General features: G+C 45.2%; 1 protein-coding gene across 4 annotated transcripts in view; it reads right to left on the bottom strand.

The window, feature by feature from the left end:
- TANK (TRAF family member associated NFKB activator) overlaps positions 1 to 18,307 on the bottom strand; it is a 98,908-nt gene that overhangs the window by 54,291 nt on the left and 26,310 nt on the right. For 2 of the 4 annotated variants that reach the window (XM_073545727.1, XM_073545729.1), the window contains exon 1: positions 10,927 to 11,083. The exons of 1 other annotated variant lie outside the window; for it this stretch is intronic. The gene's annotated coding sequence lies outside the window, so the exon portion shown is untranslated. Of the gene's footprint in view, positions 1 to 10,926; positions 11,084 to 18,307 lie in introns of those variants that run through there. One more of the 4 variants, XM_073545730.1, reaches the window with a different exon arrangement.

Genomic DNA, 18,307 nt, shown 5'->3' with positions numbered 1-18,307 from the left:
CAGACATCACTCTCTTCTTCCACTGGTCAGGAACATACAACTTTCCACTGGGACAACGCTCAGGTTTGTCCTCCTGGAACTCTTCCAGAGCACGTCTCAAATCGGGCGAGATGGCAGAAAGAACTACCCCTTCGCCTAAGATGGTAGCAGGCTTGGTCACCACAGGAGAATCAGCAAAGAAGCTCCTAGAGAGAGCGTCAGCCTTGACATTCTTAGTGCCAGGAAGAAAAGAGACCACAAAATCAAAACGTGTAAAAAACAAGGCCCACCTAGCATGTCTAGGGTTCAAGCGTTTGGCCGACTCCAGGTAAATCAAATTCTTGTGGTCAGTGAGGACCACGACTTGATGTTTAGCTCCCTCCAACCAATGTCTCCACTCCTCAAATGCCCATTTCATGGCTAACAGTTCTCGATTCCCCACATCATAGTTACGTTCAGATGGAGAGAACTTTCGGGAAAAGAAAGCATAGGGATTCATTTTAGATGTTACAGGATCCTTTTTGGACAAAACAGCTCCTGCACCAATCTCAGAAGCGTCCACCTCTACCTGGAACGGGAGTGAGACATCAGGTTGCCGCAAAACTGGGGCAGAAGTGAATCTTCGCTTCAGCTCCTGAAAGGAGGAAACAGCCTCCGGAGACCAATTCAACACATCAGCACCCTTCTTAGTCAGATCAGTCAATGGCTTGGCAATACTAGAAAATTTTGCTATAAATTTCCGATAAAAATTAGCAAAACCCAAAAACTTCTGGAGGGCCTTCAAAGAAGTGGGCTGAACCCAATCATAAATGGCCTGTACCTTGGCCGGGTCCATTTCAATAGTTGACAGAGACAAAATAAATCCCAAAAATGAAATCCTCTGTACCCCAAAAAGGCATTTCGATCCTTTGACATACAGGGAATTCTCCCTCAAGATCCGAACATGTTCCACATAAGAATCCCAATCCTTGGAGAAGATCAAAATATCATCCAGATAGATAATCAAAAATGTATCCACAAAGTCTCGGAAAATGTCGTTCATGAAGCACTGGAAGACAGAAGGGGCATTAGTGAGCCCAAAAGGCATCACCAGGTACTCAAAATGTCCCTCCGGAGTATTAAACGCTGTCTTCCATTCATCCCCATGCTTAATGCGGATAAGATTATACGCCCCCCTGAGGTCAAGCTTGGTAAACAAGCAAGCACCTTTAACTCTGGAGAATAGAACCAAAATCAGGGGTAGCGGATACTGATATTTAATAGTAATTTTGTTGAGGGCACGATAATCAATACAAGGCCTTAATGAACCATCCTTTTTGGCCACGAAAAAAAACCCGGCACCTAAGGGTGAAGAGGATGGTCTAATATGACCCTTCTCCAATGCCTCCTTAATATAGGATCGCATAGCCTCGTGCTCGGGTACAGATAAATTGAAGAGCCGACCCTTGGGAAATTTACACCCCGGGCTCAGTTCAATTGCACAGTCATAACTCCTATGAGGAGGCAAAGACGCAAACTCATTCTCACTATATACATCATAAAAGTCCGCCAAATAGTCAGGAACATCATGCGACTGAGGAGAGGTGGAAAAAACCGGAGCCTCACTAAGGGCACACCGACAACCCCAACTCACCACAGATACAGATTTCCAATCCAAAACTGGATTATGAATTTGCAACCTGGGAAACCCCAGAACAATGGTATCATGCAAATTATGCAACATCAAAAATCTACAATTTTCTTGATGGTCTGGGGCGACCCGCATTACCACCTGGGTCCAAAACTGAGGTTTATTTTTCACCAAAGGAGTAGCATCAATCCCCTCAACGGGATAGGCGTCCGCAGAGGTGTCATCGGAAATCCACGTTTAGCAAAATCCAAGTCCATTAGGTTCAGGGCTGCTCCCGAATCCACAAAAGCCTTGGCGGAAAATGTGGACAGGGAGCAGATCAGAGTAATTGCCAGAAGAAACTTAGGTTGAACACCACCCACCGAAATCGTGTGTGCAAAACGTTTCTCTCATTTAGGACAGACAGAAATAATATGCGAGGCATCTCCACAAAAAAAAACACAGCTTATTACGCCTTCTGAACTCCTGACGTTGCTCCCTGGACAAAACTCTATCACATTGCATAGGTTCAGACACTTGTTCAACAGGTGGCAACACCTCTCGTGCAGTCCTGCGTTCACATAAACGCCGATCAACCTGAATGGCTAATGACATAGAATCGTCAAGACCAGAGGGAACAGGGAATCCCACCATAGTATCTTTTACGGCTTCTGACAAAGCCTTCCGAAAGAGAGCTGCCAAGGCATTGTCATTCCAGGTAGTAAGGACCGCCCACTTTCAGAATTTTTGACAGAACAATTCTGCAGAATCTCGACCCTGGCTCAATGCCAACAGGGTCTTTTCAGCCTGATCAATAGCATTAGGTTCGTCATACAACAACCCCAAGGCTTGAAAAAATGCGTTCACATTAGTCAGAATAGGATCATCTGGTTTCAAAGAAAACGCCCAATCCTGGGGATCGCCATGCAGCAAGGAGATGACAATTTTAACCTGCTGCGCGGAGCTCCCTGACGAGTTAGGCTTCAAGGCAAAAAATAATTTACAATTATTTTTGAAATTCAAAAATTTAGACCGATCCCCAAAAAACACATCAGGAGTAGGGATCTTTGGTTCAGCAGCATGTGAATGAGCAAGGTAAGCGGAAATTCCCCGCACTTCCGCAGTGAGCTGCTCCACATGATCAGACAATTGCTTTATCTCCATTGAGAGAAAAAAAATTCCCCCTACGGCCTCAGAGATATAGAGGAAAGAATATACACACTTTTTTTTTTTTTTACAATTCTTTCCTGCTATTGAGTACCCTAGGATCTGCGGTATGGCTGGTGATTCTGTTATGAATGAGTCACCTTAGGAGGCAAAAACAGAAATACTAGCTAAGTCCAGAAAACCAGAGAAGTTGGCAGCTATCGGATTGCAGACCCCTGAACCTATCAACAACAACTAGCAGTAGCCATGGGGGGTTCCTACGGTGCCCTAGACCCCTCGATCACAGCCGGAGAGCTAAATAGCCTAAAGAGAGAAAGGGAAATCTAAACTGCCCCAGAGCAGACCCCAAAGCAATAGGCAGCCCCCAACATATAATGACGGTGAAGCAAGATGAAAAAACACTCACACAGATAGAAAGATAGGCTGAGCAAATGATGGGGCCCAAGCTAACTAAATAGGAAAGGATAGAAAAGCTGCTGTCTGCAATCCGCCAAAACCCTATCATAACAAGAGCCAACAGACTGATAGGGAAAAAAGCCCTGAAGACGCTAGGCTTCAAAAAGACTATATCAGTACTCAAGTAATTTCTGAAGACAGAGCAAAAAGGAATTCAGCTCACCCCAGCAGGGAATGGCAAAAATCCAGAAAAACAAGGCAAAACAAAACCAAAACACAAATGCAAAAAGCAGAGCAGAAAACTTAGCTTTTGAGGAGCAGGAATCAGACCGGTCTCCTAGATTCCCTCAGAGAGATCACCAGCAAGGCAGAAGGGTGTCGGCTGCCTTATATCCAGTCAGCAATTCCAGTCACCCAGTCATCATCATCCCGCACAGATGCTTGGTAATCAGCCTCACTACCTTCCTTCACCAGAAGAGGGAGTTCATCAGACCTCAATGGTGAGGGGAAAATGAACTCACAACACATTCCCATTTAATTTGGGTGTATCCAAATACATGGCCTACGCTGTAAATATGAGGTGAAGCCATTAAAGGATATTCCAGTTTCAAAAAAACCCTGTCATGTCGACAGCGCTGCAGCCAATCAGTGATGACAATGGCTCTTAATGCCTTGTGCCATCAACTTGGGCAGAGGCGCAGAGCTTACTGATTGGCTGTAGCTCTGTTGACGTGATGTTAGTGCTACAGACCACAGATACAGGGAGCAGCAGCAGAGACTCAATTTTAGACCTGGAGAGGGTGAATGAGAATTGAAAGCAAATTTTTGTCAGGGGGACAGATGAATTCTAACATTGGAAATACCATAAGTTTGGTTCAGGAGATCTGGGTCCGGTCTGAAAATTGCAGCTTGGAAATGGATCATGCAACTCTGTCATGTGAAGCCATTCTAAGGTTCCGCCATAGGAAAGGTTGGCTGATGTTTTTTCAACTTTACGTTCTAGAAATTCGTTAAACTATGCGAATGAAAGAAACCAATAAACCTGAACTCCGAGATCACCAGTGATTCGATTGAGGATTTTTCTGAATGAAAAATTGAATGTCGAGGCCTGTAGAATTTTTAGCCACTGTTTTTGGTTATAGGGTAATTTTTTTTCTGATTCCAATTGATTGGAAGCAGAAGAGCGAGGATCCCAGGAGGGAACATAGGCAGCGGTGCGGTGGAGGACCAGTAGACAACCATCTGTCTGTTGTTGTTTTAATACTCCTATCGACCTGTCTTTAATGGAAAAAATTTATTGAACAACCTTTTAAAGAAGTTATTTGGGATTTTTTTAAATTATGGGCCTAAAGACTAACAAGCAGGCAGTTACTAACTAACTGCCTGTTGTATCAGGCACCGACTCAGACTGGTCACCGACCGCTCCTGCTGGCAATTCAGCTGCTCCATGTGAACAAAGTAGCTGTTCTTTTTCCAACCTGCTTTGTCAATGGGGCTTGACTGCTGAGTCTGACGCTATGATGACTGATAGCCGGCTCCCCGCAGTTAGGCAGTGGAGAGCCAGCTGTCAATCAGCATGACATTGGCATTTACACCCCTTCAACAAAGCAGAGTGGAAAAGTAGGTGCTGCTCTGATGACATAATGTCAGCAGAAGCCACTGAATCGCCAGCAGAAACAGTCTGTGACTGCTCTGAGCCACTGCTGGGTACAACAGGCAGATGGTTAGTAACTACCTGCCTGTTAGTTCTTAGATACATTGCAAAAAAAATTACTAAAAGTCCTGGATAACCCTGTTAAGTTTATTTTTATGCAGATTTTGAAGCAGAACCTGCTCTAAAGTCCTCATAAAAAAAACTGTGTGAACGTACCGTCAGGCCACATTTACACATCGATGTGTCATGTGCAAACCATAGTTTACGATTCGGCTGAAGGACTCCTAAGGGTTCATACCCACTTGCGAGAGACTCGCACGATTCTCATGCGAGTCTCTGGCATGAAAACCTGGCACAGCCGCCGGCTCTGGAACCCCGGAGCGTGCTCCTACATGTATTTCTATGCAGCCGCACGCTCCGGTCCCAGTGTCGGCAGCTGTGCCAGGTTTTCATGCGAGAGACTCGTCCGAGAATCGTGCGAGTCTCTCGCAAGTAAGTATGAGCCCTAAGGGGTTATTTACACGTCCATTTTTCTTATACAAGTGTCATCCATGATTTTTATGGATAGATCTTGTACCTAGGAAAGTCCATGGGTTAGTTCACATGTCCAATTTTTTTCTTTGGCCCAAGTGATCCACACATAGGCATGGAGACACATCAGAAACCAATCTGAGTGTTGGATCAAAATCGGCAATGCAAGTCTTTGGGTCCCGAAAAAATTTTGGACAATGCTCGTAGGCCATCCATGTGCTGTTTATCACTGACTGTTTGATATATTTTTTTGTACCTTCTTTTATCAGTTTTTCTTTAACCGAGAAAAATGGATGAGACTCTGATGAAAAAACCCTGACCAAACTCTGATGAAACTCATATGACCGTCATCTGATGATCAAAAACGCTGATGAAACTCATATGACCGTCATCTGATGATCAAAAACGCCGATGAAACTCCGCTTTTTAGAGCACAAGAAAAATCACTGACGTGTGAAAGAGCTGTAACCTAAACTGGATAGTCTCATATATGCCTAAAAGGCTGTCAAGCTCGGAATAGTAGCTCCATGGAGGACCCATGAATTAAGGTCCTGAGGTGTAACTATTATAGGTGCAGGTGATGCACTTGCACCCTGGCCCAGGAGTTCTTAAAAAGTTCTTTTGGCCCATATGGCAAGAGCAAAACTATTAAAGATCAGTGATAGCTGGAGGCTCCATCGGAGGTTTTGTATTGGGGCCCACAAGCTTCAACTTACACCACTGTTAAGGTTGATACTTGAACCGTAACGAGTGGATGTGTGAATGCGACCTTAGTCCGATTTGATCCAAGCATCAATAAAATGTATCTGTCGACGCCAAACCAAATTTCAGATGTTCAGAAATTAACAAGTCAGTGAAACTGGAAAAAGCTGAAACCCTCTGTGATTCCAATACTGTTTTTCAAATCTTAACATTGACCTGCTTAAATGATAAAAATATATTTGTAGTGCTCCATATGTCACCAATATTCTCACAATAGGATCATACTGTCTGTACCACGTATTTAAAGCCATGGAGTAGTGAACAAGAAATGCACAACTCTCACGGACTTGTGCACTCAGGTCATATCTGCGGTCGAATTTCCGTAGAGCATAAAGCGGTAAAAAAAAACTACTGTGGATTTTGTTGCAATAATGGTGCAAATTTGCTGCACATTTCACCCTTGATATTGCAAAGACTGATATCTGCAGCAACCATCTGTCATGATCCAGGCCAGGTTTTGTATCCTGTCTCCCTTTCCCGGTCTGATCATGTCAAGGGATAACTTTTCTCTGCCTCGATCTGGCGCCAGGCTGGCTATTACTCTTCACTGCATCCTGCAGGTGGTGTCAGTTATAGTTTCTGCCTAAGGTGTGAGTAGCTGACTCCATGTATGCCCTGATTTGTCCTTCTGCTGTTTCTGACTTTGCCCATGTCTGTTTGTTTCCCCTCTTCTGTCCTGACTCTGTGTTCCCCCTTTCATGTTTTGGAATCTCTGGTATTTGACTTGGCTTGGACCCTGACCTGCTGTTTGTATTGTCTTTGGCATATCTGCTCCTGACTGGTACTGACCCATTTGGCTTGTTTCTGACTCTATGTTTGTTTATTCCTTTGGTACTGCACTACAGACTAATATTGACCCGGCTTGTTTGAATATTCTGCTGCCACCTGCTGGTAGCCTCGCTGCTGCGTTTCAGGTCTGCTCTTGCTGTGTGCAGTCATTCCTCCACTCTTTTGCCATCTAATGGAGCTTGCATCTACCTGCATTGCAGCAGCGTTACACCATCAATTTACATGGTGGCTTTTTAATTTGTAGCATGCGCATGACCTTTCATAAAATCTCATCTACAATGCTGCACCAACCCTAACAGTTTCATTTTTCTCAAAAAAGCTGAATAATATCACAGAATTTGTGACATCTAATATATAAAGCTTAAAGTGTGTATGTATGTGTGTATGTGTGTGTATGTGTGTGTATGTCCGGGATAGGCATCCGCACCGTCGCAGCTACAGCCACAAAATTTGGCACAGTCACACGTCTGGACCCCGAGAGCGTCCTAAGCTATGTTGTGAGGCGAAATTTTAACCCCGCGCGTTCCAATTCACCAAACAATTTTGCCCCTATCTACATACTGGGGGAAGCAGTGTGTGCGTATCAAGCCCCACCCCTCATTATGATGTCACAACGGTTGCCATGGCGACGCTGATGTCATCATAGGTCGCAAGCCCCGCCGCCGCTCATTATGATGTCATAATGGTTGACTATGGGATGGAGGATGTGTGATGGGTATATGGGCACTGGACTATGGGATGGAGGATATGTATGATGGGTATATGGGCACGGGACTATGGGATGGTGGATATGTATATGGGCATGGGACTATGGGATGGAGGATGTGTGATGGGTATATGGGCACTTGACTATGGGATGGAGGATATGTTTGACGGGTATATGGGCACGGGACTATGGGATGGCGGATGTGTATATGGGCATGGGACTATGGGATGGAGGATGTGTGATGGGTATATGGGCATTGGACTATGGGATGGAGGATATGACGAGTATATGGGCACGGGACTATGAGATGGCGGATATGTATGATGAGTATATGGGCACGGGACTATGGGATGGATGATATGTATGATGGGTATATGGGCATGGGACTATGAGATGCAGGATGTGTGATGGGTATATGGGCACTCGACTATGGGATGGCGAATATGTATGATGGGTATATGGGCATGGGACTATGGGATGGAGTATATGTATGATGGGTATATGGGCATGGGACTATGGGATGGAGAATATGTATGATGGGTATATGGGCATGGGACTATGGGATGGAGGATGTGTGATGGGTATATAGGCATGGGACTATGGGATGGAGGATGTGTGATGGGTATATGGGCACGGGCCTATGGGATGGAGGATGTGTGATGGGTATACGGGCACGGGCCTATGGGATGGTGGATATGTATGATGGGTATATGGGCACTGGACTATGGGATGGAGGATATGTATGACGGGTATATGGGCATGGGACTATGGGATGGCGGATATGTATATGGGCACGGGACTATGAGATGGAGGATATGTATGATGGGTATATGAGCATGGGACTATGAGATGAAGGATGTGTGATGGGTGTATGGGCACTCGACTATGGGATGGCGAATATGTATGATGGGTATATGGGCATGGGACTATGGGATGGAGGATGTGTGATGGGTATATGGGCATGGGACTATGGGATGGAGGATGTGTGATGGGTATATGGGCATGGGACTATGGGATGGAGGATGTGTGATGGGTATATGGGCACTCGACTATGGGATGGAGGATATGTATGATGGCTATATGGGCACGGGCCTATGGGATGGAGGATGTGTGATGGGTATATGGGCACTCGACTATGGGATGGAGAATATGTATGATGGGTATATGGGCATTGGACTATGGGATGGAGGATGTGTGATGGGTATATGGGCACTCGACTATGGGATGGAGGATATGCATGATGGGTATATGGGCACGGGCCTATGGGATGGTGGATATGTATGATGGGTATATGGGCACGGGACTATGGGATGGAGGATGTGTGATGGGTATATGGGCACTCGACTATGGGATGGAGAATATGTATGATGGGTATATGGGCATGGGACTATGGGATGGAGGATGTGTGATGGGTATATAGGCACTCGACTATGGGATAGAGGATATGTATGATGGCTATATGGGCACGGGCCTATGGGATGGAGGATGTGTGATGGGTATATGGGCACTCGACTATGGGATGGAGAATATGTATGATGGGTATATGGGCATGGGACTATGGGATGGAGGATGTGTGATGGGTATATGGGCACTCGACTATGGGATGGAGGATATGTATGATGGGTATATGGGCACGGGCCTATGGGATGGTGGATATGTATGATGGGTATATGGGCACGGGACTATGGGATGGAGGATAATTATAATTTGTTATAACTAACCACAGTTAGTTACTATGCCCGGGCAGCGCCGGGCTCTTCAGCTAGTATTGGAATATAAATTGTAAATATTGGCGGCATCATTGAAAAAAATCTAATGGGTTATTTGTGAACCGTCCCATAAGAAATAGACCCTAGCAGTAAGTGATTGACTCCTAAGTCAGTTGTCTCCTGCTGGAGACTGGTAGGCCATTATTGTGTGGCCCACCACCGAGCATTCTGATGCTGTGTTGGGCCAGTCTGACAACGGCGGTCATGCAATACAGTTTATAATGTGAGGGTTATAAAGCGAGAATGCTTAGGCTCATTTCACGCTGTGTTGACCATGTTAAACAGATCCATAGGCCCTTATTTACCAGACGGAGGCCTAATAGTGTCCTCTTGACCTCCAGCCGGATAAACTAAACTAGAATAAATTACGTGATACATGTTTTTCTAACATAGGAGCCTATGGGCAATGAATGACACTATATTATCCGTCGCAGGCATAAGATCAACATATACTCTATGTCCGGAGCTTTGTACGACGTATATGTTGCCATTAAAGCACCATTATGTCATTCGCTAAAGGAACAACATTTGGGGCTCGTGCACACGACCGATTTTCTCTTACGAGTGCTATCCGTGATTTTCATGGATAACGCTTGTACCTATAATATTTCGTGGGGCTGTGCACACGTCCATTTTTGTTTTCCTTGGACTGAGTGGTCAGCGAGAAAAAAAATTGGAGACATGTCCTATTTTGATTTGATGGAACGGATCAAAATCGACCATATAAGTCTATGGGTCCGTGAAAAAAAATCAGACCACGTTCAGATGATATCCGACTGTAGCCTGATTTTCATGCACAGTCAGAAAGGAGGAGGTGGAGAGACTTTTTTGTTTCTCTCCACGTACAAGAACATGTGATGCCGCTTTGATCAAATTCTGATCAGAATAACAGGACCATTTTTCTCATATGTGGAGATATCGGTCTAGGGAACCGACCATAAGATGGAGCTTTAGGCCGGCTTCACACATCCATATTTCATGGTCTGCGTATGTCCTGGCCGGTTGCGGGTCCTTTGACTTGAACTCGTCAGCCTCATGAGCATTGATGGAGCTTCCGAGTTCGGGACAGGAGACCCCCTGGCCAGTCTGTACATTGCGGATGTATGAAATCGGCCTAACTCCACATTGATTTTTGTTTTTCTCTCTACGGCTAACTTGCCCATAATTGGTGAGGATTTGGCCTAGTGACGGTGAATCTTTGCCCTCACGTTGTCTTGGCACCTGAGGAATCTGCCGTCTCGTACATTGTGGCATGATTTGCCAATGTGTTGCCACCTGTACCTCTACCGGCACATTCTGCCTGAGTCAGTAAAACCCCCCAAAAAGAAGGCAGAAGTGTGAGTTGGAGCCATTGTGTGCGACATCTCGTCTTATTCCAACAGCAGATTTGTAAGTTTCAGTGTCAGAAAACTCACCAGTAGTGAAGCAAAAGTAAGGACCAGAGAAACAATGTAACAGAGCGGTGAAAGTAAATTGCTACAAAAGAATGAAACGTAACTTATGGTAAAGCTAGAATTACCCCCGATAACCCCAAGTTTCATTATTAAGACCCCCCACTACTCACCAGCGTAGACTTGGCACTAATACGGAAGCAATTTTCTGCCTGGGGACGCAGCAGACACATAGGAGTAGCTTGTAGCCTGACCAGACCTGCCTCTATGCAGAGGAGATTAAGTAACACAACTAGTAGGCTTCAATGGGAAGAGGAAACCAGTGAAAGCCCAGCCACACTCCCTTGACGTCAGCAGGAACACCTCCTTTGCACACGCTTTCAGGGCACTTTGAACACACAGAAATCACTTATGCAACATTTACCAAGCAATGTGCAGTCCTAGGACGTGTGACTGCCCTTACAATAGATCATGCAAGGCCCTATCCTTATTCAGAGCAGCAGAGGAGAGAGGGATGACTATCAGGGCCTTAAGGAAAAAGTGGAGCTAGTCGCAGAGCTGTAGGAGAGATCAACATAAGGTCTTATCCGAGGAGTATGGCAGGCAATAAAATCAAAATTACACTCACCTTTTATAAGTATCTATAAAGTATGTAATAAAGCTACAGCAGATCCACGGGTCAGAAAAGGACCAAACGATATCCAGGAAAGAAAGGGGAGGTTTGTGGATGATTTCCGCGCTTGCTGATCAATGATGAGATGTATATCCCAGATTGTCAAATGGATAGTGGTTTATTCTATGCGTTTCAAAGTAGAAAAGACTTCTTCATCAGGAAAGACCACAAGTCATGTGGACTAGGGCAGCTTTATAAATGATGATGTTATCCCCAAAAATCAACTATAATCTATGATAGTACCTGGTTATCGTTGTTCAAAATCCCTGCAGCGCCAACACAGGGGTATAATGCATACATTAGGCCTCCTTCACACATCAGCTTTTGCCATCAGTCGCAATCCGTCGTTTTGTGAAAAAAACGGATCCAGTGACTGATGCTGCTGGATTTGTTCTATTCTCCTAGATTTATATTAGCGACGGATGGCCGCACGTTTCATCCGTCATTCGACGGATCCGTCATAAATTCTTTGTCCGTCGGGCGGATACAACGTACATAGGAATGTTTTTTGCCTCCGTCGAAAAGTCGGACAGCGACGGATCCAGCGCCATCCGTCGTTGGCTATAATGGAAGCCTATGGACGCAGGATCCGTCGCTGCCCGTTTTTCTCTCTCTCTCCACAAGGGACAAAGTTTACTTCAAGCCAGAACTGCTGCAACGGATCCGTCAAAAAAAAATGATCAGTTTTTCACAATCTGCACAGGATCCATTTTTTTTCACACTTTGATGGATTGCGACTGATTGGAAAAAAACTGATGTGTGAAAGAGGCCTTAACACAGCGCCTATTTAAATTAATGGGCTGTCTAAGGGTCCCGTTACACGCTTCAGTGTCCCAGCGATCCCACCAACGATCCGACGTGGATGGGATCACTGGGACATAGTTAGCTGATCGCTGCTGAGCTGTCACGTAGACAGACTCACCAGCCATCAGGACCAGCGAGCACACTGGTTGCCAACATAAACAGCGGGTATCTAAGAGCCGCGCGATCTGAGCATCGCCTATATGTAGCAGAGCCAATCAAGTATGGGTTGCTTCTTGCCTCCTATGGAGACTATTGAAGCATGCCAAAAGTAAAAAAAAAAAAGTGTTTAAAATTTTTAAAAAAATTGATAAAGCATAAAAGTTTAAATCGACCCCCTTTCGCCCCAATCAAAATAAAACAAAAAAAAAATCAAACCTATACATATTAGGTATCACCGCATTCAGAATCGTTAGATCTATCAATAAAAAAAAGCATTAGGCTGTGTGCACACGTAGCGATTTTTAAGCGTTTTTGCCGCGATTTTCGGCGCGAAAACGCTTAAAAATCGTGTACAGAACACCCCCCATGCATTCCTATGGCATTCCGCACATGCTGTGCTAATGCTGCGCTTTTTTCCGCAGCGGAATCGCATCGCGGAAAAAATCGCAGCATGCTCATTCTTTGTGCGGAATCGCAAAGAATTGCCGCGATTCCGCACCCATAGGAATGCATGAGAATCGCTTACTTCCCGCATGTGGCTATGCCCACCATGCGGGAAGTTAAGCGTCTCATGTGCGGTTGGTACCCACGGTGTGGAGGAGAGGAGACTGTCCTCCAGGTCCTGGGTACCATCCCCCTGTAAAAAAAAGAATAAAAAATAAAAAATCTGGGAACGCTGAGGCCCGGGAATGCAGCGCGGGACGCCGGAAGGTAAATATACCCTGATTTTTTTATTTTTTTTAGCATTTTAACATTCTATCTTTTACTATTGAAGCCGCATAGGCGGCCTCAATAGTAAAAACCTGGTCACACTTGTCAAACACTATGTTTGACGAGTGTGACCAACCTGTCAATCACTTTCCAAGCGATGCTTCAAATCGCTTGGAAAGTTCTTGAATATCGCACGCGAAAATCGCGGTAAAATTGCGGTTAAATCGCGCGGAAAAAAACGCACGATTTCTGGGAAGGAGTCCGGTTTTTAGTAAGCGTTTTAAAACGCTACGTGTGCACATAGCCTTAACCTGATTGCTAAACGGCGTAGTGAGAAAAAAAATCAAAATGCCAGAATTACTTTTTTTTTAAAATGCAATAACGGGCGATCAAAAGATCATATCAAAAAATACAAAAGTGGTATTATTAAAAACGTCAGCTCGACCTGCAAAAAATAAGCTATCACCCAACCCCAGATCCCGAAAAATGGAGACGTTACGGGTCTCAGAAAATGGGGCAATTTTTTTTTTCATTTAGCAAATTTTGGAATTTTTTTTCACCACTTAGATAAAAGAGAACATAGACATGTTTGGTGTCTATGAACTCATAATGACCTGGAGAATCATAATGACAGGTCAGTTTTAGCATTTAGTAAACCTAGCAAAAAAGCCAAACAAAAAACAAGTGTGGGATTGCACTTTTTTTGCAATTTCACCGCACTTGGAATTTTTTTCCCGTTTTCGAGTACACGACATGGTAAAACCAATGGTGTCGTTCAAAAGTGCAACTCGTCTGCAAAAAATAAGCCTTCACATGGCCATATAGAAAAATAAAAAAGTTATGGCTCTGGGAAGAAGGGGAGCGAAAAACAAAAACGCAAAACCAAAAAAAGCTCCGGTCATTATGGGGTTAAAGGCACCATTAATCCTGACATAATCCATCATCATCTGCTAAAGTACAGCCTCAAACTTGCCAGGACCCTCCACCTGCTTCACTGCTGCCTGCAGACACTCACTATTGTGTCACTTTCCAGGCCTTCAGTGAGCAAACGTCTTCTGTTCCAGCCAAATATTTCACATGAATTCTCATGAATCGAAAGCATCTGGTGCCATTTTTCTGCACCCCAAGTCCTGTATGTTCATACATAGTTGAGATGCTGTAGCGCCCGCATCTCTGCCTGCAGTCCCTCTCTCCCAGAGAAAACAGCGTACTCGCCACCGAGGCTCCCATCCCGCTTCTTCCGGGTTTGCTGCTGCCCAGGGTGTATGCAATCCTAGCAGGTCTCCAAGCACTGTGCTTAGAGTGCGCACACACTTCCTCTTTCTTAAAGGGGCCGTGTGCATTCCTCTAAAGTGTCCCCAGCCAATATCTGGAGGTCTCTTACTATTTAAACCACCTCCTCCAACATGGAGGTGCCTGTGCAATGCTGTGAGTTTGTTCCTAACATGTTTGTCAGTTCTCAGGTCCCAGTACTTGCATCTCAGCCTGCTGCACCCGCCATTGCTTCCTTCAACGGTAGCAGAGTCCGCTGCACCCGTCAGTGCTTTCCGCAACAGCAGCTGAGACAGCTGCACCCGCCAGTGCTTTCCTCAATGTCAGCCAAGCCAGCTGCACCTGCCAGTGCTCACCTCAACGGCAGCTGAGCCAGCTTCATCCGCCAGTGCTCACCTCAACGGCAGCTGAGCCAGCTGCACCTGCCAGTGCTCACCTCAACAGCATCCGAGCCAGCTGCACCTGCCAGTGCTCATCTCTCTGTCAGACTGTCCTGTCTGCACCTGCAGTTCCTGTCATCTTCTCTGCCTGCATCTGTTGGACATTTCCCTGGGCCATCCTAGCTACCTGTTCCTAGAGGTCAGCCGCCATCTTCCCAAGGTCAGTCCTGGAGTAGCACCTGGATCACCTCCTTAGTCTCTCCATGGACCACAGTGTTGTTAGCTTCTGCATGTCCATGGTCGTATTGGGTGAGGCTCCTAGCACGCCACTTCCGGTCTTCCTTGGGCTTTGGCACAGTGGTCCCACCACTCAGCCCGTTACAGTTGCTTTGTCTTGTTTTCTTGTTGAAGGTATGTTTTTTTTGGACCACAGTTCTTCAATGAAGAGGATTTCTGCCCAGACTGCTCTGAACAGTAGATGGGTGTAGCTGGATACCACTGATTGTTATCAGTTAATGGTTGATGACACTGCTGGACATTTTTCGAAATTTCGAAGGGAAGTAATCATGATGTGTCCTTCATCCGCTACACTAAGCTCCCTTGGATGAACACTGTGTCTATGGTCTGCATCATTGCCCATTTCTTGGTGTATCTTCAAAAGATAATGAAAACCCCAGGCTGCGTTGAAATCTTTCCTTGGGAGAGACTTTTCTGATGCAGTATAACTACCTTGTGTCATGTTGCTGCGTTCAGTCTTAACATGGTTTAAGACCTTTGATATGACACTGTGTTCCACCAGATCACCTTTGTCTCTTTTCCAGTTTTAAGTCTCGAAAACAGCTGTTTGTTTCCATTCAAGGAGTTTTCCAATTGATTTCTCTTTTGTTCATTCACTTTGCATTTTAATAACTGATAAAAATAAACTATTGACACTTCTGCTTTTGAAAGGTTCTTACGTTGCAGCATTTTTTTTTCCATATCTGGCTAAAACTTTTGCACAGTACTTTTTATAATGGGAAATAAAACTTCTCATGTTGATACACAGTGCAAAACAAGTTATATCAAAAGAGAAACCGAGCGTCAGATTTCATGATAAATATCCTGTTTCTACAGATTAGTATCTAGAAATGAGCGGGTAGTGTTTCTGCAGCCGGAGTGGGTAAATACTCTGAGGCCAGATGTGAACACAACATTATGCACAATTCCACCACATGACTCCAGCTATGACATTAATATATTATGACCTTGTAAAAAAAAAATCAAAGTTTGCAAACAGAAAGTTGGACGGAAATCATTTGAATAGTAAAAAGCGTCCTCAAGCCCCTTCATCGTCAGGACTTTTGAGGAAGTTTCACCCTCCTGTTTGTTGGAGGTTGTGGTGTACAAGCAACTGTCTGACACCTACACATAGAGGTATCAGCCATGCTGTTTCTTTCATCCATCAGTGGCACACTGTGTCCATCCACAGATGGTGTCAGATCTCAGTGATAACAGAAGCAAAAACAAAGTGGTCTTCTAATTGTAACAAATTACATTCAGCCAGTTATATAGATTTTTGGAAAAGTAGGGTGACACCCAAAAAGGCCATTATTACAGGTACTGCTGAGCTTATTACAGACCAGGTTCTAGATGCCAAAAGTGGGTCACTTTTGGAATCTATGAGCAAAGTCTCATGGGTCCCTATGGATTTACTGCATACATATAGCTCCCATTAGTCCGAAATTACCAATCTTTCAAAGCTCTGCAAATATGTGACGAACAGCACGAACCGCCGTTCGCCACTTACGGGCGACTAACGGGGGTCCCGCTGCCACCAAAATGCGACGGACAGCGGACCCTGTGTCACCACTATGTCACAATCCCACCACTGACACCAGTGTATCAGCGGACGGAGGGACGTGACACAATGCCGGCACACGGCTATCACAGGCGCAGTGGGGCTTATCTTAGTTATCCCACCACTGGCACCATGTGACCAAAAATATCCAGCAAGCTAATCTCGCTCTACAATTTGCCGCAGGGGGAGTTTAATTTGGATGCCCCACCACTGCTATCAATCTTCCAAGTACTGCGGGGATTTAGGTATATCCCACTTTCTCAGTTCCACTTTGGAACTCGCAGCTCTCCGGCGCCCCCCCTTACCCTCAGGTCAGTCAGGGAACTGCACCTAGGATAATTAGTCGCCGGACGGACTGCCTGTTGTGAACCGGCAATTAGGCTTCTGCAGTAAGGGAATTATCAATGCTGTGGCCGCAGCCCCTTATTCAGCAATATAAGACCCTTCTGTACTGCCAGCAAGCCGCAATAGTCGTACACAACGCGCTGCCACCAGTCACGGTTACTTAATTCACAGTGTTAAATTAAGAGGGTCCGTGGCAAACCCCTTGAATTAGTAGCGATTATCTATCAAAGGCGTATAGTTCGATTCTTAGAGCATAGAGACAGAACTAAATAATTTTATCATTTATTCCCCGAAAAAGTAGGGCAGTGGTTACAGATAAAAGTTGCTATAAAATTGAGACATAAAGTATGTACAGTACAGATATAAAATAAAGGGATTAAAAAAAAAGGTACACTCACGGTTGTTCATGACTCTTTAGGCAAACCCATGCGGCGGAGAAAGAAGGCGGAGCCACACATCTCCACTCATCTGGAGTTCTTGTCAGCACGAGGATTGGAGCTCTTCTGAGCTGGTTTTGCCAAGGGAATGCCTTATAGGCTTTGCTTTGTGACATCACGGAGAGATGCATTCTGGGTTGATCCCACCTCTCTCATCCAAGTTATGTTTCGGCTACAAAACTTACATTAGCTATAACTTTATGGGAGAAGCTGGTATGGACTCATCAGTGGTATCATGTTTCCCAGCGTAATGAGCCCATCAAGAAAACATCAAACATCTATGCGATATGACCGTCCATTTGGGCGCAAATCATATCTCAGGTTCTCGACATGTTAGGACTTCGGAAGTGACACTGTAGCGGAGCTGGGACCGCTCAGATCACAGAGATATGGTTATTATATCTCTATGTTATAGGGCTTTCGCAGGGCAGGCTCTTAAAGGTTTACTTCTAACTCCTGATTTCAAACAAAGAGTTTTTTTTCCCCGCAATTTTTTCTCTTTCAGCTGAGGCTGAGAGAAGCCAAATGGTGTGACAGGAAGTGTCCTAGCTAATTAACATTCCTGCTCTGCCAGAGGAAGTGGCAGGGCTGATAAAACCTGGGGGGAAGGAATTCCTACTACTGACAGTTTACAATGTCCTAGGATGGAGGATTTCTAGCACAGTCCAACAGAAAACATATTTTGCAGACATTGTATATCACACCTCCCCCCTTAAGAGGGCGCTAAGGAGGCATTACCTCTCGGTAATCGGCCATGCGCACCTCAGCGGGCTCGCCCCGGCGGGACAACCCATCGGCATTGCCATTTTCATTGCCCTTCCTGTGTTTTACAGTAAAGTCATACTGCTGAAGGGCAAGGCTCCAGCGGAGCAATCTTCCATTGGTTCCCGACACTGTGTGCAACCAGCTCAGAGTGTTGTGGTCGGTTACCACCGT

The sequence above is a fragment of the Dendrobates tinctorius genome, unplaced genomic scaffold (assembly GCF_039654945.1).
Source record: "Dendrobates tinctorius isolate UK_male_01 unplaced genomic scaffold, ASM3965494v1 ptg000143l, whole genome shotgun sequence".
NCBI classification, from domain to species: Eukaryota; Metazoa; Chordata; class Amphibia; order Anura; family Dendrobatidae; genus Dendrobates; species Dendrobates tinctorius.
Note: the sequence above shows the minus strand (reverse complement) of the source record. Positions and strands in the feature narration are given on the sequence as shown.